The 25,399-nt window shown below is 50.7% G+C and overlaps 1 non-coding gene across 1 annotated transcript; it reads right to left on the reverse strand.

Annotated features, from left to right (window-relative positions):
* Positions 1-4,040: 4,040 nt before the first annotated feature.
* TRNAH-GUG (transfer RNA histidin (anticodon GUG)) lies at positions 4,041-4,125 on the reverse strand. Its single transcript has one exon. It is a non-coding gene; the product is annotated as a tRNA-His (tRNA).
* Between the last annotated feature and the right edge of the window lie 21,274 nt (positions 4,126-25,399).

The following is a 25,399-nucleotide window of genomic DNA, read 5'->3' on the forward strand; positions in this document are numbered from 1 at the left end:
ACAAAATCAATGTACAGAAATCAGTTGCATTCTTATACACTAACAATGAAGCCACAGAAAGACAAATAAAGAAACTGATCCCATTCACAATTGCACCAAGAAGCATAAAATACCTAGGAATAAATCTAACCAAAGATGTAAAAGATCTGTATGCTGAAAACTATAGAAAGCTTATGCAGGTAATTGAAGAAGATATAAAGAAATGGAAAGACATTCCCTGCTCATGGATTGGAAGAATAAATATTGTCAAAATGTCAATACTACCCAAAGCTATCTACACATTCAATGCAATCCCAATCAAAATTGCACCAGCATTCTTCTTGAAACTAGAACAAGCAATCCTAAAATTCATATGGAACCACAAAAGGCCCCGAATAGCCAAAGTAATTTTGAAGAAGAAGACCAAAGCAGGAGGCATCACAATCCCAGACTTTAGCCTCTACTACAAAGCTGTCATCATCAAGACAGCATGGTATTGGCATAAAAACAGACACATAGACCAATGGAATCGAATAGAAACCCCAGAACTAGACCCACAAACGTACGGCCAACTCATTTTTGACAAAGCAGGAAAGAACATCCAATGGAAAAAAGACAGTCTCTTTAACAAATGGTGCTGGGAGAACTGGACAGCAACATGCAGAAGGTTGAAACTAGACCACTTTCTCACACCATTCACAAAAATAAACTCAAAATGGATAAAGGACCTGAATGTGAGACAGGAAACCATCAAAACCTTAGAGGAGAAAGCAGGAAAAGACCTCTCTGACCTCAGCCGTAGCAATCTCTTACTCGGCACATCCCCAAAGGCAAGGGAATTAAAAGCAAAAGTGAATTACTGGGACCTTATGAAGATAAAAAGCTTCTGCACAGCAAAGGAAACAACCAACAAAACTAAAAGGCAACCAACGGAATGGGAAAAGATATTTGCAAATGACACATCGGACAAAGGGCTAGTATCCAAAATCTATAAAGAGCTCATCAAACTCCACACCCGAAAAACAAATAACCCAGTGAAGAAATGGGCAGAAAACATGAATAGACACTTCTCTAAAGAAGACATCCGGATGGCCAACAGGCACATGAAAAGATGTTCAACGTCGCTCCTCGTCAGGGAAATACAAATCAAAACCACACTCAGATACCACCTCACGCCAGTCAGAGTGGCCAAAATGAAGAAATCAGGAGACTATAGATGCTGGCGAGGATGTGAAGAGACGGGAACCCTCTTGCACTGCTGGTGGGAATGCAAATTGGTGCAGCCGCTCTGGAAAGCAGTGTGGAGGTTCCTCAGAAAATTAAAAATAGACCTACCCTATGACCCAGCAATAGCACTGCTAGGAATTTATCCAAGGGATACAAGAGTACTGATGCATAGGGGCACTTGTACCCCAATGTTTATAGCAGCACTCTCAACAATAGCCAAATGATGGAAAGAGCCTAAATGTCCATCAACTGATGAATGGATAAAGAAATTGTGGTTTATATACACAATGGAATACTACGTGGCAATGAGAAAAAATGAAATATGGCCTTTTGTAGCAACGTGGATGGAACTGGAGAGTGTGATGCTAAGTGAAATAAGCCATACAGAGAAAGACAGATACCATATGGTTTCACTCTTATGTGGATCCTGAGAAACGTAACAGAAACCCATGGGGGAGGGGAAGGGAAAAAAAAAAAAAAAAAAGAGGTTAGAGTGGGAGAGAGCCAAAGCATAAGAGACTGTTAAAAACTGAGAACAAACTGAGGGTTGATGGGGGGTGGGAGGGAGGGCATGGTGGGTGATGGGTATTGAGGAGGGCACCTTTTGGGATGAGCACTGGGTGTTGTATGGAAACCAATTTGACAGTAAATTTCATATATTAAAAAATTTAAAAAAATTTAAAAAAAAAAAAAAAAAAAAGCGCTCCACCCAAATAAGGAATACTACTCAGAAAGGAAAAAGAATAAACCGCTAATATACACAGCAAACTTGATTTGATCTCCAAGGCAGGACGTTGAGGGGAAAGAAGTCATGCTCTAAAGGTCACATCCTCTATGACACCACCGGCCTAAGAGCCTGGAGAGACTAAGTTCTCGTGAGGGGCTAGCGATCAGGGGTTTGCAGGGGCTAGCGATAAGGAACGGCGTGACTACAAGGGGCAGCGTGAGGGAGGCTGGAAGTGGCGTGGCTCTTCCGGGCCTGATGGACACACAAAGCTCCACGGGTGCTGACATTCATGGAACCACACAACTGAAAGAAACCCGCTTTAGCGTATGTTAATGGTTTATTAATTTATTAATTAAATCATTACTTTTTTTAAGTAATAAGGGAAAAGTGATCTGTGTTCGAGCTCTGTGGCCCTCCACCCTGGACCCTGGGCTGAGGAAGAAAACGTACCCCAGCCCCTGTGACTCCAGCTCAGAGCAGTATGACCGTGACTCTGCCCCAGTCCAGGGAAGGGGGAGACATCCTCCCTGCGCAAAATGAAGAAAATTCACATTTGCTGGAAACTGCAGGACCGCAATTCTACTGCTCAGCCAGTTTAGTCCGAGGTAATAATTATGGAGCCTGAGGAATCTTAACAGCATGGAAGAGAAACCCAAGCAGGCCCGGCAAAGGAGAAGTCCTCCCAGAAACACGGGGCTCGTGGTTGCCCTCCCTCTGGAGAGTTCTCGGCCAGGGCACTGGCAAACCCCGGGGCAGGCTCTGAGCCTCCAAGTGTGCAGCAAACGTGTGCTGCAGAGGCAGACGTTGTGGGTAAAACCCCCAACGCACTGCCTCTCATCGGGACCCTGCCGTCGTGGATGGGACGGTCCCCAACTGCAGAGCTGCCCCAACTGCGGGACACTGTGCATTCTTGGCCCCAGCCTGTAAACGCAGTGGCCCCTCCCAGTCACTGTGGCAGCCGAAGGTCCCCCCGCTTCCTGGTGCCCTTTGAGGAGTGGTCTGGTTAACTGGATGCCTATCAGGCTCCACCATGGGGCCCCAGCCCATAGGAGGGCTGCATGTGGGCCTTAAAACCTGCAGGTCGCACCATTAGCAAGGCATCCTAAGGTCACACAGATGCCCCAGATGTGGAAACACAAAACCTAAGTCTGAGCTTGGACCTCACTGCCTCACCTCTCTGAGCCTCAGCTTCCTCATGTGCGAAACAGGGCTAACAGGTCAAGCCTCTTTCCCACGTCACAGTGTTTTGCACATTCTGTTCCCTCTTCTGGGACTTCCCCTTCCAGGCTGTCCTATGGCTGGCTCCTTCCTGAGGCAGAAGTTTTCTAGCAAGTGCCGTCTGCTCAGAGACGCCTTTCCCATCCAAAGCAAGTGTGCACCCCGGTCATTTGTATCGCTGTGCCCTGTTGGCTCCCCACCAGGCATCCATCACTCCCAAACCGGCTCTGTCTCCTTCCTGACTGTCCTGCTCCAGACAAGAACGCAAGCACCATGAGCGTGGAACCCTGACTCACCTGTACCCCACACCCCAGGCCTAATCCCTAACTTCCGGGCTGCTTCAAGGGCCAGGGGAGGGCCGGTGTGAGCAATCCCTGTAGCTCTGAGTTGGCCTCACTAAGCGGACCTCAGAGATACCCACCCACACCCTCCCTTGGAAACCAAGAGCAGAGATTTGCTGTAAAAAGCCTCAGATCATAGAGTGCTGCAGAGTATAATCTTCCAGTAATAAAAAAGGAAAAATAAAGTAAAAACAGACAAGGAAGCAAACCAGAAGAGAGTCACAAAGACAGAGAACAAACTGAGGGTTAATGGAGAGAGGTGGGGGGGGGGGGGGGGGGATGGGCTAGATGGGTGATGGGCATTGAGGAGGGCACTTGGTGGGATGAGCACTGGTGTTGTATGTAAGTGATGAATCATGGAAATCTACTCTGGAAACCAACACTACACTGTAGCTTAACTAACTTGAATTGAAATAAATAAATTTTTTTAATTTTTTTTTAATGTTTTTATTTATTTTTGAGACAGAGAGAGACAGAGCATGAGCAGGGGAGGGGCAGAGAGAGAGGGAGACACAGGATCCGAAGCAGGCTCCGAGCTGTCAGCACAGAGCCCAACGCGGGGCTTGAACCCACGAACCAGGAGGTCATGACCTGAGCCACAGTCAGACGCTCAACCGACTGAGCCACCCAGGCGCCCCGCGAATAAAGAGTTTTAAAAAAGAAAAAAGAAAAGGACAATGTTGCCACAAAATTCAGAACCAGTAAGAATCCCAGTTCATCAGCCGGACCAGATGCATCCTTCCCTCCGTGTCGGCGACATCCATCAAACGCTTGTGGAATCAACAGCCACCGTCCTTCCCATACAGGCACCAAGCCCAGGCTCCACGCTTGAACTTGAATGACATTGGACACCAAGCTTAGCCTCCAAAATGATGCTCTCCGTGGTGTCTCAACGTCCCACCCTCCCAAGAGCCATCCACCAGCTCCGATACTACGAGAATAGGGCCCTCCGCTCCACCGCACTGGGACCCCAGGCCTACCTCCTCAGTGCCCTCACATTCCCCACAGGTCGGGTGGAGACGATACTCACCACAGAAAAAGGGAAGGGGAGACCGAGGCTTACAACAGCATCTAGCATACAGCAGGCGCTCAGAAAATGTTACTTAGGACCAGCATTCCTCACTGCGAGGCTTTGAGCAAAGCAGTTCACCTTGTGAGCCTCACTTCCTGGTCTGCAAAGGGAACACAAAAGTCCCTTCCTGCCTGCAGGGCTGCTGAGTCAGTCCAATTAGATCATGCCCGAGAATGTGCTGGTTCCCCAGGGATTTGTGTCTGGCTCTCCCCTTGCAGCCCTGAGGGCAATTAGACAGAGACTAATGAAATTTCAAAAGCACTTCTTCTTTAAGCAAAGGCTATTAAGATGGAACTTGTCTCAAACTTTTAACCAGGTCTATGAACCAAGCGCTAAAGGAAATATGCGGGAAGCACAACACGACAATCATTGTCATGGGAGTGCTGGAACGGCCAGATGAAGTGGTGGCTAAGGGTGCAGGCTCCAGGCCAGCTGGAGTGGGCGGAGGTGGGGCTGAGGCTCTAGGGAATCTGACACCACAGCTCACCCACATGGCACCCCTGTGCAAATCTGAAAAAGATACCTTACTCCCCAAGACGCTTTGCTGCCACTTTATAGAATATATAAACATTATTGTATTTACATAATATACAAATATCCCTTTATTATTATGTGAATGGTGCCTAGGATTGTGCAATACACAACCTGTAAAACTGCACTCAGCAACCCAAGGAGCTCACACACCCAGTAAGGCTTAAGGAAATCAACGGAACACAGATATTTGGATTTGAAATGGCTACAAAATAGAGCATGCATAAAGACCTCAGGAGATAGAGAAATTGGAACCCTCGTACATTGCTGAGGGGAATGTAAAAGGACTGAGTTACTATGGAAAATTTTAGCAGTCCATCAAAAAGTTAAACATAGAAGTACCACATAAGCCAGCAATTCACTCATAGGAATATACCGAAAAAGAACTGAAACAAAAAGTTGTACAAGAATGTTCATGGGAGGATTATCCACAGTAGCTCCAAGGTGGAAACATTAGCAAACAAATAGACACATAAAATGTGGCTTATCCACACAATGGACCATTAGTCAGCCATAAAAAGGAATGAAGTACTGACCCATGCTACAATGCAGATGAGCCTAAGAAACATTATGCTAAGTGACAAAAGCTCGTCACAAATAACCACATGATTCCATTTACATAAAACATCCAGAATCAATAAATCCACAGAGACAGAAAGCAGACTAGTGGTTGCCAGAGCCTGGGGAGAAAGGAGGCTATCAGGAGTGACTGCCGAAAGGGTCTCCTTTGGGGTGACAATAATGTTTTGGGACTAGATAGAGGTGACCGTTGCATAACACTGAACATACTAGATTCCACTGAATTGAACATTTTGAAGTGGTTAATTTTGTGTTATGTGAATGTTAACTCAATTTTTAAAATACATCAGCAGCTACATTTAGGAAAAAAAAACAATGACGACAGAGAATGACACTTACACTGGAAGGACACGTAAGCTCTGGCAGGAATTTAGACTCCTGGGGGTAAGAGAAGGAGACGGGATGCAGAGGAAACTGACCCTCCAAGCCCACAGTCTCTAGCCAGATGTGACTGAGTCCCTTAGAACAGGCAGATTGGATCTCCCCACACTCAGTGGAAATGGAATCTCAAGAAAGAAGTTTGATTACAGTGAAGAAATAAGGAAAGGCACAGGTGAGCACACCTGACCTCATAACTGTGAAAGTCAACATCTGCACCTGGACTAGGATCCTGTTATCTTTCCCACCGTATGGACAAGGACACCAAGGTCTAGGGGAGCCAAACCACCTGTCCAGGGGACACAGCTAATACCCAGTACATGAACCTGGGCAGCCTAACCCCAGTGCCCCAACCCATTCCTGCTACCCCCTCTAATGTGAAGAGACATCACTGGGCTAAAGACGCCACCAGAGGGTTGAAATAGAATGTGTTTATGGGAATATGCAAACCTTAACTCATGAAGATGATGATAGTAGTGATGATTGTGATGATGATGGTGATGGTGGTGATGATGATGATGATGATAGTGGTGATGATGGGGTAGTGAGGGTGATGGTGATGATGACGGTGATGGTCATGATGGTGGTGGAGACGAGAAGATGGTGAGGATAATGACAGTGACGGTGGTGGTGGTGATGATGATGGTGGTGGTGATGGTGATGATGACGGTGATGGTCATAATGGTGGTGGAGACGAGATGATGGTGAGGATAATGACAGTGACGGTGGTGGTGATGATGATGGTGGTGGTGATGGTGATGATGACGGTGATGGTCATGATGGTGGTGGAGACGAGATGATGGTGAGGATAATGACAGTGACGGTGGTGGTGATGATGATGGTGGTGGTGATGGTGATGGTGGTGGTCATGATGGTAGTGGAGACGAGAAGATGGTGAGGATAATGACAGTGACGGTGGTGGTGATGATGACGGTGATGGTCATGATGGTGGTGGAGACGAGATGATGGGGAGGATAATGACAGTGACGGTGGTGGTGATGATGGCAGTGATAATGGTGATGAGGCTGCTGGTGATGGCGGTGATGATGATTTTAATAATGATGGTGACGGTGACAGTCTTGCCAGTTTGGACTGCTACAACAAAATACCACAGACTCAGTGGGTTAAACATCAGACATTTATTCTTCATGGTTCTGGAGGCTGGGAAGTCCAAGATCCGAGTGCCAACATAGTTAGGATGTTGGTAAGGGCCCTCTTCCTGGCCTGCAGATGGCTGCCTTCTTGTGTGTCCTCACTTGGTGTAGGGAGAGACCATTTCAATCTGTTTTCATCTTCTTCTAAGGATACTGATCCCATTACAGGGGTCTCACCCTCGTAACCTCATCCAACCCTAATTAATCCCCCCCTAACACCAGCACATTGCAGATTTGGGCTTCAGTGGATGGATTTGGGGGAGAACACAAACATTCAGCCCATAGCAGTGATGATGGTGATCATGACGATGATGACGACAAAGATGGGAACAGGGTGGTTTTAACAACTTATTCCAGAAAAAAATGTTTAAAACCCTTTGTATAATTTCCGGCATAAAAGCCCTCCATGAATGCCAGCTATAGTGACTGTAGTCACTATCATTATAAAGCTCTGGGTTTAAATCTGACTTTCCAAGCAATTTTAAGCAGATTTGTAAGCATCCCTAAATCTGCACCCTGTGTTAAAACACTTCAGGTTACAGACCACAGAGGCCCACGTCAAGCTGGCGCACACCCATCGGGGCAGGAACTGTTTCTCCATGCTGCAGTTAACGTGGTCCAAAGGCTCAGACAGCGTCTCCATGCCTCTTCTCTCTCCTTCCCTCTGCTGCCCGTCTTCGCACCCATTTCATCTCGGGTAAGGTCTTGCACGAGAGTGTCCCAATTCTCGTGTTCAGATCCTCACAGTTTGGCAAACCCAGGACAACGGGGCATCTCTTTTGCTGTGTTCCCAAAGACCCTCATCGAGGGCTCTCACTGGACTTGTCTGGTCACAGGACACCTCCGAATCAACTGCTGTGGGCAGAAAGGACAGAGAGCTCTTTCTGCTGAGTCTGGGTCTCGTACCCACCAGGACCAGGTGATTTCTTCAAGGAATGAAGGAAAGTTGGACACAGACTGGGCAAAATCAGCGGACGAGCCCTTCATGCCCGAGACTTTGGGAGGTCCAGGTATGGACAAGCCCACTCAGTTGGGAAAAACATCTACTCAGCCGCATTTATTGAGGGCTTGCAATAGAGCAAGCAAGCTGACTGCGCTCCCAGGCTGAGCACTGCCTGCAGGAGACCAGTCAGAGCTGGCTTACCCAGCCCCCAGGAGAGAGGCTGGGGTCCTCTGCAGCCTTGGGTGAGAGAAGACACCCCCCGCCCCGCGCCTGGCTCTCCCATCACAAGAAAGGGCTCCCAGTGACAGGGAGGACTGCCTGTGGGGCAGCCCACTGGGAGGGAGCCCACCCACGGGCTTCCTGCAGGGGAAACGCTGGGTGGCCTGCAGGCAAGGTATGCTGGGTGGGTCTGCTTACTCAGAAGGGCCCAGAGCCAGCAGACCATCAGGTCAGAGTTTGGCCCCCAAGAGCCACTGGGTTGAGTTCATTCTCCTCAACTGATATCATGAGGCATCTTCTGGAGAAGAGAGGATTCCCCAGATGACACGTTTGGATGGTCCGGATGCAGGGATCAGGCAGAGGGGAGGAGGTGTAGGGTTTGCAGTGGTGTGTGAGAGAGAGAGTGTGCGAGTGTGTGTGTGAGAGTGAGTTGTGAGAGTGTGTGTGTTGGTATGTGTGAGTGTGTAAGAGAGTGAGTGTGGGGGGTACGTGTGTGGGTGTGGGTGCGTGAGTGTGCAGGAGAGCGCTGTGGGTGGCGAACGTGGGAGTGTGAGCGTGCATGAGTGTGTGAGAGTGAGTGTGAGGGTTGGTGTGGAAGCTTGTGTTGGTGTGTGGTGTGTGAGGCATGAGCAGGAGGAAAAAGACGCCTGACACTTCACTTCCTCTCAGCAGCTCACCCTCTGAAACCACCTGGGAGCACCTCGCACCTGCAGTGAACGAGTCCTACCTGCACGGCGCCTCCCCGTTGGCCGCGGGGGGGGGGGGGGGGGGGGGGTCAAGGAGGCAGGAGGGACCAGCGCCTGCTGTTTTCAGAGGACAGGACTGGAGCTTGGAAAAGCTGACCGACGTGGCCATTGGTGCACATATGCCGCTCAAACCTAAACGTGTCTGATTCCAAAACCGCAGCCTTCCCACAAGAGCCCATGGCCGCCTCGCTGCTGACAAATGGCCATTCTGTGTCTTCCTGTCTAAGAATAGGAAGAAATCTTATTTCCTGAATCTGAAGAAAACAAGCCTCCAGGCCACACTGGGGGGGCCCTGGGGCTGGATGTGCCCCTCACGTTGGCCATCATCTCGTTTCACCAAAATCTGGATTTGGTTATGTTCAGGAAGTTCATCACAGACTCACGTGCCCTCTTTCCTTATGCTCCAGATTCCAATTATTCATGCCACCTGCCCAGCCACTACAGGGCTTCCAAGGTGAGACAGCTCCTGTCAGAGGGAGCTGGGACGTGCCCTCCCCGCGATCACTCCACCCTCCGCACACAGAGGTGGTCTAATCCATCTTCCTGTGACCATGAGGGCAGTGACGAAGCTGGTGATGATGAGGGTGGTGGCGACGGTGACGAGGACAGGGAGGAGGATGTCAAGGAAAAGGCGGCCAGGCCCCTGGTTAAAATGGTAAGGTGGACTCTTCAGGACCATCGCAACAGGGGTACCCTCACCACAATGGGATTAATGGGGGGCGGGGGGGGGGGCGGGCAGAGACTGGACTGCACTCTGAATTCAGCAAGGAAAAGGGAGAATTTATAGCCAAGGAGCAGGTGCGGTCAGCAGATGGAAAAGTAATAGGGGGGGACATCAGGGTGGGGGACTCTGGCTAAGCTGACCTGACAGATTCTTACAGAAGGCAGGCCAGGAGGTTAGGCCCCCTAGGGGACAGTGGAGCTGAGACATCTGGTCATCTATCGGGGACAATCAGATACCCATGGTGGGGGACACTGGCTTGACTGACTTAGCAGGGTTCTTGCTACAACTAGGCTCTTGAGGACATGCCAAGGACGGGTCCTCAGTGGAAAAGAGCTCAGAGTTTGGTCAAGGAGAAAGTGACTCAGTGACGGCCCCAAGTCCCACGGCTGGGGAACATCTACAGCCTACCCTGGACAGGCCCACCATTGGGCAACCCATTGAGTCTAATCCCAGACAGACAACTTTGGGTTGTTCCTTGATCTCAGTTATAAAGACACAGCTTTGACGTTTGAAACCATACACATGCCCTTCTTTAGCAGAATTCCTGGGGTCCTGGGCCGCACCGGGAAGTGCTAGTCTAGAAGGTTCTGGGCGCCAAATGGTGGGGAGCGCGTCAGCTGGCTGTCGGCCCCCTGGGGGCCCATCCCAGCCGCAGAGAGCTGCCTGGCCCACGCACCAGGGCCTGGGCACTTAGGCCAACACGGACACTCTGATTGGCCATCTCCACTGCCAGCGGCCCACAGCCCAGCCTCGGCTCGGTGAGGCTGCAGCCAAATTTGACTTCTTCTGCCCAGCCCTCCTCAAGCTTGGTCTCGGTATCTAGTTTCAGAGAGCCCAACCTGTGACAGATGCAGTGGAAATAGTGACCTTGCTTCCCCCATCACAGGCACCTGTGCCGGAGCCCTTGGAGCCTTTGTGTGAAGCCTTCAGCCCTCTGAGTCCAGGCGGGGGGCCGACGAGGGAGGCAGGAGGGAGGGAGGGAACACCTCTGACTCCTCACTATTCTCCTGGCTGAACACACAGCAGGGAAGCAGCGATGACCATTCCTTTCCTCAGCAGAAAAAAAAAAAAAAAAAAAAGCCTTAAAGACCAGAAAAAGACATTAACGCGGAGGTCTCCAGCCTGTGCCCCTCAGCCCGTCAGCTTGCAGCACGTGCCAGCTCTGTGTGTCCCTCAGGAGGAACTCTTCAGACCTACTCCTGTGGCTCAACAAAAACAAATCGGACTCGAGCCTCATATCTATAAAGTTCCACTGAGAATGGCTGTTTTCTCTCACAGACAGCTCTTTCTGCAAGCATGGGGGCGGGGAGCCCAGTCCTCTGTTGCGGGACTCGATTTCCGAGTCCAGGCTGATGCTGTATCAACAAACCCAACTTTGTTCGGCAGTGACGAGACCCTCGGCCTTCCTATTTTATTCATCTGCTCACCGGAGGCTTGGCACAAAGGGCCTTTAGACCGGACGCTCTCTGAAGGAGGAAAACACCCTAAGTCCCTGATGGCTTTCAGACCCCGTGTCCTTCACAGAGGTTGAATGGCAGACATTGTGAGCCCCAAACAGGAGTTTCAGACGAATACCTCCAAGCCCCTGGGGACAGGGGGACAGGGCGGAAAGGTAGGCAGAGCCCCATAACAGGTAAGGGCCTCCCAGGAGGTGAGATACAATCCTGTGGATGGACACTGGACCATGTTCCCCACACTCCAAGGAGAGAACCATCCACACCAACATTGCATGCATAACCCAGACGCCCCACGGCCTCTCCTTGGGTGTCTCCTCGGCAAGTGTGACGGCTGTTCGGGGGGCACTTCAGCTCACAGAAATGGAAATTTATCAAGGGTCCACACAGGCAGGCGGGTGCACGGGCACATACACCCGCGTGCACACACACACCCACACGTCCAGTTCACGCCTACCCTTCCCCTTTGTGTCCGCCAGAGAGGGTGGGTGGAACGGTGACGTTCAAGGTCGGAGGGTAATCGACCCGGGAATGTAATGAGCAAACATCTTAAAACACCGCGGAGAGCCTCTGCAAACTGATTGGAACCATTTGTGTGGTCAACAAGAATGAGGGCCGCAGAGACCTGGAGGCCAGGACAATATCTGCTCTGTTCTGAGGCACGGAACACGTGCCAGTGTTCCTTCTGACTTTACAGCTTTTTCTTGGCCTGTGCGGGTGAGAGAGGCTGATTAAGCAGGGCCCGCACTGGATGTCAAGCAGCCTGCCAGAATGTGGCACAAAACACTGAGGCTGGAACCCTCCGGAGGGCCGCCTCCAAGGCCCAGCAGCCCCCTGGGACCTTCTTCCCACCCCCACGCCAGAAGCCAGGCCCAGGCCAGGGAGCAGAGCAGCACCAACACCCCTCAGCCTTCCTCCAGCTAATGAACCCCCTCGGAGAGGGATGGAAAGACACTCGGCCCCTCCAAACCCATTTCTTCCTACACTGGTGTTGTAGGTAAAACCGAGTAAGCCCCGGGCATTGAGTTTCACTGGGCAAGTCACTGTGTGGTCTGTTCTGAGAGCCAAGACTTTCCAACCATACATTTCAACGGCGGTTACTCAAGTTTGGGTAAGAAAACACTTACCCAATTTCCGAGCAGACGGTGAACCGCGGGGCCTGTAACAGATACGGAGCAGCCGAGTGCCCGTTTCCCGGCAGCGCTCGGCTCCCCGGCCCAGAGCGCACGTCTACGGGGCTGATACAGGATGCGGAGCGCCTGCCAGTTAGCCTCTGGCCCCTTCGGTGGGAGATGAGACAAGGTTCCCCGTGAGCGTTTCTGAGAGTTTCACACGGTGCCCACTCCCCTGCTACAGGGGTCAGGGCCCACGGGAGGAGGCTGGAATGCAGACTGGAGAAGGAAAATACTCTGTTAATGAGGAGCCAGAAAAGACTGGAAATGCCAGACCTGGAAGGGGCTTGGAGAGGGGCGGACTCGGGTCTCGGGGCCTCAGTGGCCTTGCCCATAAAATGAGGGAGCGGGGGTGGAGGGAGGGTGACTGAGGCCAGCAGTTCAAGGCCACCCAAGGTGTTAGTGGCTCAGCTGGGCCCAGACCCCTGACCCCAATCCAGGGCTCCTACCGCCATGGTGTGCCCCGGTCCAGGATGGAGCCCAGGGAGAACACTCAGCAGGAGGCAGTATGCTGGCAAGCATTTGTTCTGCTACACCCAGGAGGGAGTGCTCCAGACCAGAGGATCATCCAACCTTCTTTTCACACAAATCCCAAGATGGGTATGATCCCCTGGGCCACATCTGACTGAGGCTCCTCCACTGGTTCCACAGTGTTCTGAGTTGGTCCGTGTTGTGGGGGTGGGTCCGTGTCGTGCACAACATTTAGCAGGCACCCCCGCCCTCCATGCCAGCCATCAATGTGCTGCCCCTGCACTGGGCTCTAGGGGCACAAGGAGGACCCAGGCTCCGTCCCCACCCTAGGCAAGTTCCAGTCCAAAAGAGGAGGCAGATGCTAAACAAATACTTAGAATGTGGTATGAGAAGCGGGACAGGGTCCTCACTTTCCCATAGACCAGCAGGTCCCTGAGGATGGAAAAGTATGCTGTCTCCCTGCAGGTGACTGACAGCAATGCACACTATTGGTTAGTTGGAGGCTGGTTGTTGAGTAGCTGGTTGGTTGGTTGGTTGGTTGGTTGGTGGGTTGGTTGGTTGATTACTTGACTCACTAATTACCGATTGATTGTTATTGGCTGGATGGATGATTGCTCACTAGGTGGTTGTTTAGTTGTTTGTTTGGATGGATGGTTAGTTGATCGCCTATTTATTGGTTGGTTGATATTGGCTGGGTGAGTAGTTGTTAATAATGGTTGGTCGGTCGGTTGGTTGGTTGGTTGGTTAGATGGATGGGTGGACAGTTGATTAACTAATTTCTGGTTGGTTGCTATCGGTTGGGTGGGAAGTTGTTCATCAGTTGGTTGGTTTGCTGATTACCTGACTGGCTGAAAACAGAAACCAGCTCTGAACCACCAGGATGTCCTAAAGGGAACGTGGACTTCAGGGTCAAAGAGCACAGATCTCACTCCTGATTCTGCCACTTCCAAACTGTGTAACCTACAAAAAGTCCCTTGTCATTGGTATCTCCAACGTAATGGTATCCGCTTTGCAGCTAACATATGTAAAGTGGCTAGTACTCAAGGACACTCAGCAAATGGCAGCTAATATCATTATAACTATTCAACATGGAACTGAAGGATTCAATTATGTAACTTGTAGGGCACCTCGAGATCTTGCCCACTCTCACACAGGCCCAGCCTGTGTGATGAATGAGAAGCCTAGCCTGTGTGGAGAGCCCAAGAAGAAACAGAGCTCACGGCAATCAACGCATAGTAAAAGCCAACCTATCACTGACAAAGCACACGGAACCTTGAAGGAGTTTCAAATCCTACCAGCATTCGACACTTCCCTCCACCGGCCATTTGGGACAAAAAGCCAGCAACAACACAAGCATCTGATGGAAAGAAAGGTCCCCAGAGTTCACCTACACATGACTTATAAGCATCTAAGACCTCTTACAGTTTGTAACACACATTCGTGTCTATTATATCATGTGACTCTAGGTAGACTCCCGGAAGGTAGTCAAAGCTCAATTAGTCTCCCCATTCTACAGATGAGGAAACCGAGGCTCAGAGAGTTGGACCTACCCAAACAAGTCACACATCAGAGCCCAGAAGTCCTGTGCCTTTTCCACATTAGGGCACACATGTAAGGTCTTAGAGCACAAATGCATACTGAGCAGGAATCCTTGGTCCCAACACATCTCTGATGCTAACATTCCACAGTTTGGAATACAAGCCAGGTGCTTTCATCAACACGTTTTCCAAGAACAACCCACTACTGAAACACAGAAATGTTCTAAACCAGCACTTTTTAAAATTTTCCATGAAAATCCCGAAGAGCTGGAAATAAAAAAATAAACACCTGAATATTAACATGATGTCAAACATTATACGAGCCTGTAAAACGCCAGGGTAACCGGATGCCAGCTCAAGTGGGACTGGTTCAGCTCCGATCACATGTGTGACAGGGGACCCCGGGCAATCTTCTCTCCAGGATTCCAAGAAGTGGGTGCGGCTTCCCTCTCTTTCCTATCTGGCTCCAAGCTCTTGTTTGCACTGAAGTTTTTCATTTATGCATCATCTCATCAGCCCACACTAGCCCAGCCCCGTTCTGCTGGCCTAGTAGATTAAACCCAGTGAAGAAGAAACTAGCAAATTACAAGAAAGGGCTGCACAGTCACATAGAATGCAAGACAGGGAAGCTAAGAAGTGGAAGCCAGAAAGGGGAGCTCAGAGACACAGAAGACAGAATGAGAAGCTCCATCGAATATTTAATAATGTTTCTAAAGAAGAAAAAAGAGAATGAGAGAGAAGTACTTTTAAATAAAGTAGTACCTAAAATTTTTCTAAAATCAAACATGGACATGAATACCCAGACTGAGAAAGCATACCAACTTACAAGCAGCTTAGAATGAATAGATGAGTGGCTGGATTAAAGGTTGGATGGATGGATGGATGGATGGATGGAAGGAAGGAAGGAAGGAAGGAAGGAAGGAAGGAAGGAAGGAAGGAAGGATATTCTAGTGGTGAATTTGAATAATGACATACCTATGAAAACACTCCTTTAGCTTAAAATAAAATAATAAATTCCTAACTCACCTGCTGTCAAGTACATCTCCCAGAGGGTGGAAAGAGACCCAATACCCTGAAAATCACTCTGACAAAGAGGAACTAAAGAACTTCTTGGACGTACAGCCATGTAAGAATTCCCTTACTTCACAAAGTAACAAAGATGAAAACCCTACTTCATCTCATAGGCAAAAGTAAACTCCAGATGTGCTAAATAGATAAATATGAAAATATGAAAAGTAAAGTATTACACTATATAGAATAAAATATAGAATAGCTTTACGAATTTTGGGAAGGATTTCTTAAATAACAGGTAAAGACACAACTTATAAAGGAAAAATTATAAATTAGGGGATGCTGGAGGTGTATGGCTGAGTCACGATGGACAACTCACCAATGGTGGGATTTCAGTGATAAGTAAACATGTGAGAGTTGCTGAGCTCCTTCAAATCATCCTAGAAGACAATCATCTATTCAAAGTGTCCAGACCAGCAAAGAATGTTTATCATAATCACCATCACCGTCACCATCCATATCACCATCATCACCATCAGTATCAGCATCACCATCACCGTCGTCACCACAATCATCACCCTCATCACCACCATTATCACCTTTACCATCATCATCACCATCATCATCATCTTCACCATCACCGCCCTCAGCAGCAGCAGCACCATCCCAATCATCGTCATCATCACCGTCAGCCACCATCATCACCGCCAAATCATCATTATTATCAACAACTGACACATACTGACAGCACTGATCATGCACCTTTAATCTTACACGTTCTATCTGCATTTGCTCGTTTAATTCTTACGGAAACCTTCAGAGGCATAGGTAAGATCATTGTTCCCATTTTGTAGATGAGAGAGCTGGGGCTCAGAGAGCTTATGAGACCTCTTCACTTTCCCACAGCTGGGAAATCCTGGGACTTATGCCAGGACTGGCCCCGTGTCCGTGTCCATGTCCTCCGCCCTGCCTCTTTAGGTCCTGGCCCATGCCTGTCACGCTGTGGCCTCTACCAAGGGTCTTCAGTCTGCTACCTAGAAGTCCACCCTCTACATGCACCAGCCAAAATATATTCATCTGTACCTTTCACAGAGTTTGCTAAGTCCTACCCGGTCCCGGACATTCTGCAAGACCCCAAATATGCTGAGTTCAATTCCACATGGCTCATTTCATCAGACTGATGGGAAATACCACGGCAAACACTTTTTTCAGTTTAGGAACACAAATAATCATGTTGAATATTTTCCAAGGGTTCCATCATAAAAGCATTGATGTGAAGGCATTGAGCCTAATGGAAAGTGAAAGACCCATGCCGGAGAGGGTGGGAGTGAACAAACCCTCTCCCCGTCCCCAGGTTTGCTGGAGAAAACTGTTTTTGCAGGTGGAAAAATGACTACATTTCAATCAGGATCAAATTCCGAAGGCTCTGCCAGTGCTCACAAGTGCCCACATGGTACAGAGCCCTGGCCTGGCCAACTTCCTACTCAATAACCTATTTCTACAGCTCTTTGGATATTAAAAAAAAAAAAAGAAAAAAATTAAAACACAAGATAAACTCAGCTGAAACCCAAATGAATGGATTCATTCCCATTTTAATGCCATTTGTGGGTGTTTTATAGCCTGTACTGTGTATCTTTTACACATCTATTTTTAAATACTGCAAACTTAATGATCACTATAGAATACATAAAACCCGTTATGAAATTCCATCTACAAAATTACAGCAAAATCTCGGCAATAAAAATGTGCAGTCAACACTGTTAGGCAGCCGTGGCAGGACCCGAACTGGACTGAATCAATCCTCTTTTGCAAAAAGGGCGCCAGCTAAATACCGTGGTCTTTTCCTAAAGGCTGCCCCCCGTTGTAGGCCCACCTCCTCCGTGAAAATGCAGGAACTCACATGTGATCAGGTGGCAGATGAGGGGTGGTCAGCTCGTGTTCTCAAAACCACCCTTCTGTAAGAAAGGCCTTCGGCCATTTCAATACGATCAGCTAAACGCTTACCGCTTACTGCTTACCGCAGGCCGGGGGCTGCTCTAGAGACTTTCTGTGTACGAACTCATGTAAGACTCGCCACAGCCCTGAGAGACGGCTACCGTCACTGTCGCCACCTTATAGGTATGGAAGCTAAGGCGCAGAGAGTTTAAGCAAGTGGCCCAAAGACACACAGCTAGTAGGTGGCAGACCCAGGACTGGAACCCAGGCCAACTGGCTGCGAGCCCTGTTCTTAATCACCACACTTCCTGCCTTTTGTGGATGCCCGCCAACAAGGTCAAACTTGATTGTAGGTACTTTGCTACCAGATGTAGAGAAAATATAACGATCCCAGTTCCCCCATTGGAATGTGGCCTCCCTCCCTGCAGGTGAAGCAGGCGGTGACTCCAGCCAATAAGTATGCCACTACTAGCCCATACCGAACTTTGGTGTGAATTAGAAAATTATGCCCTTTCTTCAATCTGTCAGAAAATGGTCATAATATACTTTTTGTTGGAACAAGTCACTTTACTAGCATCTGCCAGAAAAGTATCGTAGCAAGCATCCGTTTCTATGATTTCTATGATATCCATTTCTATGGGTATTCTCCCAAGACATCCCCCACACTAATGTGCTGTTCCTTCTCATCTAAATCTAATAACACCCTGGTGATTCCATCCAACTTGTGGGCCCCTAGGGTTGTGCAGTGCACAACCTGATCAACTGTATATGATGGCCCTACTATCAGTCCTCAGCCAAGTCAAACCAAATGCAGTTTGGACAGTGTTCCTGCAAAACCAGATGGCAACAAAGCACAGAGGAAGAGTGTAGTCCCTGGGGTCACACCTCATCTGGTCGCTGTTAGGATGCTGTGAGGTAACAGAATTCAAGTGTTTCTAAAAACTGCCCAGCAGATGTTAGTCATTGCTCGCATCCACCCATTCAAAACACCTCCTCCTGCTCCTCCTCTCCGGTTGTAGCCCCAGACAGCATTAGAGAGGATGCAAATTTCTCCTCCGGGGGAGTTTTCCCACCCAGGCTATCAATGCTGGAAAGTTCTTGCTGCTCAAGGAGGCTCTCATCCAAGTTTCCTTCCGCGTTTTGATACAAGTTCACCAAGATGTTTCTTCTCATTTCCCCTTCGTGGAGATGCCGGGTTGTTGACGGTAAAATGACCTAGCCGCTGCCTTGATTCCCTACCTCCCTAAGTACAGTGCGCACATGGTTCCACTAATCCTCCAGGGAACCCTCTGAGGGAGGGACTTTTATCCCCATTTCACAGATAAGGAAACGGAGGCTCAGACTGGGGAGGTGCCCTGCCCAGAGTCACCGGTGTGTAAGGAGCAGAGCCGACGAGTCCAACCTGACGCGTGTGGGCTTCACAGCTACTGTTTTTACCAAAGCAGCAATTCAGCCAGAATGAAGCCATTTTGTGCCTTTTCAGACCACGCTGACAGCGGTCACCTCACGGGCCTGACGCGTGCACCTGTGGACGAAGACAGGAGCCCCGTCTGGACACAAACCACTCCTACTTCCCACTGAAAGAAATAATGAGGGGCAGCACAGCTGCCCACCGCTCACGGCATTTGGTTTCTCGTGGAGACAGAGCCCAGGACTCAAGGTGCTCTGTGCACCTGATCACCTGGTCAACTCAAAGCGCTGACAGAGGGGTCGCGGCGTGTAAGGGGAACGCGCTCTTTCACCAGGAGTTTGCCCTTCCGGCAGAACCCCCGTCTCCCCTTCCTGTCAGCTCCCCCAGGCCACATCATCATCCCACCGCAGACTGGGAAACCAAGGCTTGCAGAGGTAACTGCCCCGCAGCAGAAGGGGGATTTGAACCCGGGTCCGCCCAAGTCTGACTTCAGAGCCCCTCCGTACGTGGGACGAAGCTGAGGGGGCCGCAGACAGCACGGCCTTGTCATTGCTGCACTGTGGAGCACTCCAGAGACAGTGACAACACTGTACTTTTGTCTGGTTACACAAACTCAAACGCACGCAATTTATCACTTCACTCACGCGTGTCCTTGAGTTGGAGGTGTGCCCACATCGAGGGAACCCCAGGATACAGGCATCGCACAAATAAACTTTTTTCCCCTAAACTTCACTCTGACTCTCGGAGCTACTGAGACACCACGCCAGTATTTCTATGTTTTAAATACCACACACGCGTTAGTGCACAACACAAGCCTCTGTGCTTCCCAGCTACATCCTAACCCTCTTCTCGCCAAATTTCTGAATAGACCGGCCCAGTCCCGAAGCCCAGGAGGGGGCAGTCTGCCTGAGAAGAGCAGTTAGGATGGTTCACTCTAAAATCGGAGGCAGGTCAGAGACAAGGAGGTGAAGGTAAGGGACACGGGAGATCTCCACAAGCATCCTTCCACCGTGCACCTGGGGCCTGCCCAAGGGGTGGTAACGGACAAACCATTATTGAAACCAATCAGTTAAACCAGTAAAATACCGCCATTTTACAACAAGTTAACTTAGTGCTTTAAAGCCAACTAATCTGTTTTATAACAAATTAAAGCCAAGAAATACCACGAAAACAAAAACAACTCAGCACCTTTGGCATAATCACAGAACAACTGGAATGTGGTCCAGACAGTGTGCTTAAGTGACAAGGTCCTGGATTAGGATGGGGGGGACCCCGGGTCCCCACTCCAGAGCCACACACTGGCGGAGACAGCGTTCCCGTAGGTAAGGTGGGACACGCGGCGCCACCCCATCAGACAGGCGTCCTCATGGGAGGACACCCAGATGCTTAAGACGTTCCTCCGCAGGGCGCCTGGGGGGGCCTAGCTGGCTAAGCGTCCGGCTCTTGCTTTCGGCCCAGGTCATGATCTCAGGTCTCACGGCTTTGTGGGCTCAAGCCCCACCTGGGACTCTGTGCTGACAGTGTGGAACCTGCTTGCGATTCTCTCTCCCCCCATCTCTGCCCCTCCCCTGCTCGCTTGCTCTCCTCGAAACGAATAAACTGTACTGAACGTGGGACTGAGGAGTCCGAGATGGCACGAGGGTTTCCACACAAGCTGACTGACCAGAAACAGAGGCTGTGTTAAGGACTAAGGCCAAGTCGAGGCCTGTGGGACCGTGGCAGACACCGCCACGATTCGGGTGGGGCACGTGGATCAAACAAATGTTGTAAAGTCCCATAAAGAACAAGACATAAGCATCCTCCCCAAATCGTGAGGTTATTTTCCTTATAAAAACCTCCCAAGAGTGAGGCCTTGGGGAACGTATTGTAGGCATTAGCTGTTGCCCACAGGACATGCTCTCTAAACCAGGGTCATTCTTGTGGACTTCCCAAGGAAGGCCCGGATGCCTCTCCTCCTCTGCTCCAGACCTGGCGCCCTCACGGAGCAGGCGGCTGGCATCTCTCAGGCCTCCTACCTTTCCAAACAGGACACAGAGATGAGCTGTTTTCCAAGAATTATTCATGTTCGCACGGAGAGCAGATTTTCACGTTCACACAAAGAGAGCAGATTTTCACATCTGCTCAGAGGTTGCTTTTGGGCCGCAGCCACGGGAATGACAGGGAGCCCCGCGACATTCCGGGAGTCCCCCACCGTCACAGCTTCACCCCAGCCGGAGAGGAGGGACCCTCCCGCTCCGCCTCCGCAGAGGCCACTGCCCCCAGACGGCCCGGCTCCGCCCTCGGCCCCCAGCCCTGCGGCCCCCGGCGGGCCGGCCGCTCCCCAGGCTGCCTTCTCCTGCTGGCGGGGCTGGCGCTGCTCGGAAGGCCCACATCTGCTCCTGCCGCCAAGGCCTGTGGTGCCAGCCCCACGTCGGATTGTGGTGGTCTGTCTGTGTTTGTTGAAGTTGGGCCGGGAGAAAGGCCTCCCAGTCAAGGCCGCCTGGAATGCGGGCCCGGGCACTACAGACAGCTCTGTCAGCAAGCTCAGGAAGCAGGTTGCAAAGGCTGGGACGAGGCCCAGGTCTGGAGCAGCGCGGCCTGCCCAGGAACACGCTGTCGCAGAGGGGAAAACGAGGGCCTGCCGTCAGGACAGAGGTCCCTTCTGTGTGGAGGCAGCCTGCCCTCTCCCCGTCTGCAGCGTGGGGCCCTAATCCCCTTGACCAAGGACAGAGTCAAGTAGGAAGCACTGATTTTCTTATTAGGCCACTAGGGCTTGTTCCAAAAGGAAAGCTGAATCATGTTGACTTTCTGGAGACTGACGGCACATCCTCTTTTTCTCAAAGGCACAATCCCTGCACCCTGCCCCTCTTAAAATAATAGCAAAAAAAAAAATTAGTAATAATGAAAGAAGTTCCCACTTATTGAACACTTACTAGAGAGAGAGATTACCGTGCAGGGTGAGGTTCAAAATATTTAGCAACCAGCAAGCCACAGGCACCAGTAGCTAAGAATGGACGGGACAGGTCCCAGAGCCTCTGTTCTGCCAAACGTCATCCCTTGGTTGCTTCTTCACAAGAAGGTCGGGTGGCCCTGGGGGCATGGCAGGAACAATGGGAGGGTGCCTGGGGCCTCCGAGAAGCAATCATTCATGAACAAGTGTGGCAAATTCCAGTCCTGCTGCTCTGCACCTGCTTGTCAGCCTGGCACAAAGCACCTGCACAAGGAGAGCTAAACATTCCGCCCCAGCCTGTGCACACGACAGCTGGAGCTTGGGCCCATTTCTATGACTCAGATGGGCCTGTGACCGCCCGGCCAACAGTGTGCAGGAGGTGACACGTGGCTTGTCCGGACCCAGGTGTTAGGAAGACCTGGTTCCAGGAGCCCTGAGTCTCCTGCAGGACAGCCAGGCTCGCTGCTGGAGCGAGGGCTGTGGGAAGCGACCCCGGAGAAGGAGAGAGCCAGGCCGGGGAGTCACAGTGCTACTCGGCCCCAGTCCAGCCACCGTGTCAGAGCACGACCGTGAGACACAGAAGAGCCCCCCCCAGCTGAGCCCCAGCCTGCCCCTGGCCCACAGAATCACGGGCCTCAATACAAGACTGCTGTCTTGGGGCACCTGGGTGGCTCAGCTGGTTGGGTGTCCAACTTTGGTTCAGGTCATGATCTCAGAGTTCATGGGTTCGAGCCCTGTGTCAGGCTCTGTGTTGACAGCTCAGAGCCTGGAGCCTGCTTCAGATTCTGTCTCCCTTTCTCTCTGCACCCCCCATCCCGCCGACTCGCACATGTGCTCATGCGCTCTCTCTCTCTCTCTCTCTCTCTCTCTCTCTCTCTCAAATACAAATAAACATTTAAAAAATTAAATTAAAACAACGCTGCTGTCCTAAGTCTCGTGTTTGAGGATGGTGTGCTAGGCATCCCTAGACACCCAGAAGGGCACATTCTCGTATTTACTTACTATCACTGTGAGTGGGCATTACTATACCCATTTTACAGACTCGGAGAGGTTAAGGGGTTTGTCCAGGACCACATTAAATACCGGAGACCAGCTCAGCTGGCCCTCTCACCCCCGCACCGTCCTAATTGAGAGGCGTGCCCACAGCCCCTCGCTCCCAGACGCCCACCCTCAGTGAGCCTCCAGAGCGCCTGTGGGTCTGGTGGTGGATGCTCAGGACCCATCAGGCCACCCGCTCTGCCCATGGGGGCGTCTAGGCCCCTGTGCCGGGAGAACCAGCAGGTCTACCCCCGCCCTCCCCCTCAGAGCGCTGCGTGGCCTCTGCCCGTACCTTCTGGGAAGGCCACCGGCCGCAGGACGATCTCCGTGGTGGGTCCAGCTGCCAGGAGACTCGCCGGGACGGCATGTCGGTCCTGGACCCCGACCCTGCCGCTAACAGTGCCACCACGTGGCTTTCCCACTGCCCACCCTTCATGATTGACGCTCACGAGCTTCCCTGAGAAACACACACGTGTAACATTCATGAGTCTTATTCCTGTCAGTGTTAAAGGAACTGGAAAAACAGAAAGTTCTCACCTCCGCCCCCCTCACTGGAAAGTACCTTCCCACAATTTTCTATCACGAACCTTCCCCAGCTGTGCTAACTACTCGAAATGAAATGGCCCCGTGAGACAGAGCTCACTCTGCTGCACAGCGGTCCCTGTCTCAACACTGCGCTGTGCGCCCCCCCCCCCCCCCCCGGGACAGCCATCACGGGCTTGGTGCTCCCGCCTGGCCCCGCTCTCCTGCTGCCCTATGCTGCCCCTTCCAGGCTCTGCTGCTGCCAGGAAGGCCTCGGGGAGCACTCCCTGGAGGGAGAGGACCTCACCCACCACCACCAGCACCTCACAGGCAACCCTAAGTCCAAACATCGAATCTAACCTCCCGTTAGGCTGCGCCCTCTCCCCGCGTCCCCTGCTCCGTGGCTCCAGTCTCATGTTCCCTCCCACACGGCGTCACGGTCGTCACAGCTCAGCACCCACCCCGTGCTCAGAGCTGGGCCCTGCGCTTCCCGTGGACTACGTCGTTTCGTAGCAGACACAATGACGACCCCACTTTGCAGGAGAGGTGAGCCATAATGCGCACCTGGGATGTGAGCCCAGGCAGCCTGAAGTCAGGCCTTGGGTCACTGGCCACACTGGTAATTAATCCGCAGCCCTGACTGAGCATCAGCAACAAAAGGAGAAACAGTGAAAGGGCACAATCCAATCTGTTCCCGCAAATGAGCAACAGAGAAAACGTTCTTCAATCATAATACGCCATCCTGGCCGAGACGTGTCAAGACAGGAACCACCATGACACTGCCTGCAGCGGCCGAAACGCACACGCAGTCTCCTATTTGTTACGGTGGTACAGAGCAAGAATCCTAAAATCAGCCAGAAGGTTTCTGTCAATCACTCCCACTGCCTATCTCCTAAGGAACTGAACGAGACATGGCTGGGGGTTTACGCACAGCAACGGTCATGGTCACGGCCGCTGCAGCGTGACTTCCAATTGCGGAGACCTGGAAACAACGTAAATAAACAGCAAGAGGGACGGACTCTGGAAATGTGGTTTAGTTTCTTCTTTCAGTATTTTCCAAATTCCCTCAAAATGCAGGTACATGCTTCCGTGAGCCGGGGGAAGAGGGAGTCAAGAGCACTTAAAAGGCAAAAGCAGAGACATAAGCCACGGCCTTTCTGTGGGCAGAGGACAACCTTTGGGGGACATTTTGGCAGCCCGGGTCCCATGCTTCTCCTGCTAGAAATTCACCCTGCACAAACCCTCACATGAACACGTGGAGACACGTGTGCAAGCATAGTCATTGGAACACAGGACTCACAGGGCAACGTACCCAAAGGGGATTGTTACATAGGTAATGGGACGGCCATACAAACAGCAATTCTGTGTGGTTACAGGGAAAGAAATGGGGCTGGAGCATGAAGCATGGGCCACGATACACTGCTGAGCAGAAAAAAAGCAGGTTGCAGACCTGTGTGTATGGCATTATCCAATTTGTGTAGAAAAGTATAAATACGTGGGACTGTTTGTGCAGGCAACGGACAGTCTAGAGGAATACACAATACACTTGGACCCAGTGGTTACCTGGACAGGGCACAAGTGGAAGAATGAGGAACCTTTATGTTTCACTTAGCTTTTATACTGCTTGAATTGTTTTCAAAAGCAGTATTGCTCTAGGCAAGTAAACATATTCTTTTCTTTACTTTCTGTTATGGAAAAATTCAAACGCACTCAAAAACAGAAAGAACGGTACAATTAACCCTGAAGTACCCGTCACTCGGCTTCCAGCTTCCAAAATGATCAAGTCCTGCCCCATCTCGTTTCCCCGCGACCCTGTTCATCCAGAGTCGAGCACCATTGTCCCACCTAGAAAACGTCAATTGTTCTATCTCATCAAAGAGCCAGTCAGCGTTCACGTTTCTAATTCCTCACGATGTTATGTCATTTTTTTAACAATTTGTATCAGAATCCAAATAAGGGCCACAAAGTACACTCATGTGATGTGACATCTCAGTATTTTCTCTCTCACACACAGATATGTATACATGTGTATATGTGTGTGCACGTATCTGCAGATACACGTGTAGAGAAACGGAGGCAC

Source organism: Neofelis nebulosa, chromosome 17 (assembly GCF_028018385.1).
Source record: "Neofelis nebulosa isolate mNeoNeb1 chromosome 17, mNeoNeb1.pri, whole genome shotgun sequence".
Taxonomy (NCBI): Eukaryota; Metazoa; Chordata; class Mammalia; order Carnivora; family Felidae; genus Neofelis; species Neofelis nebulosa.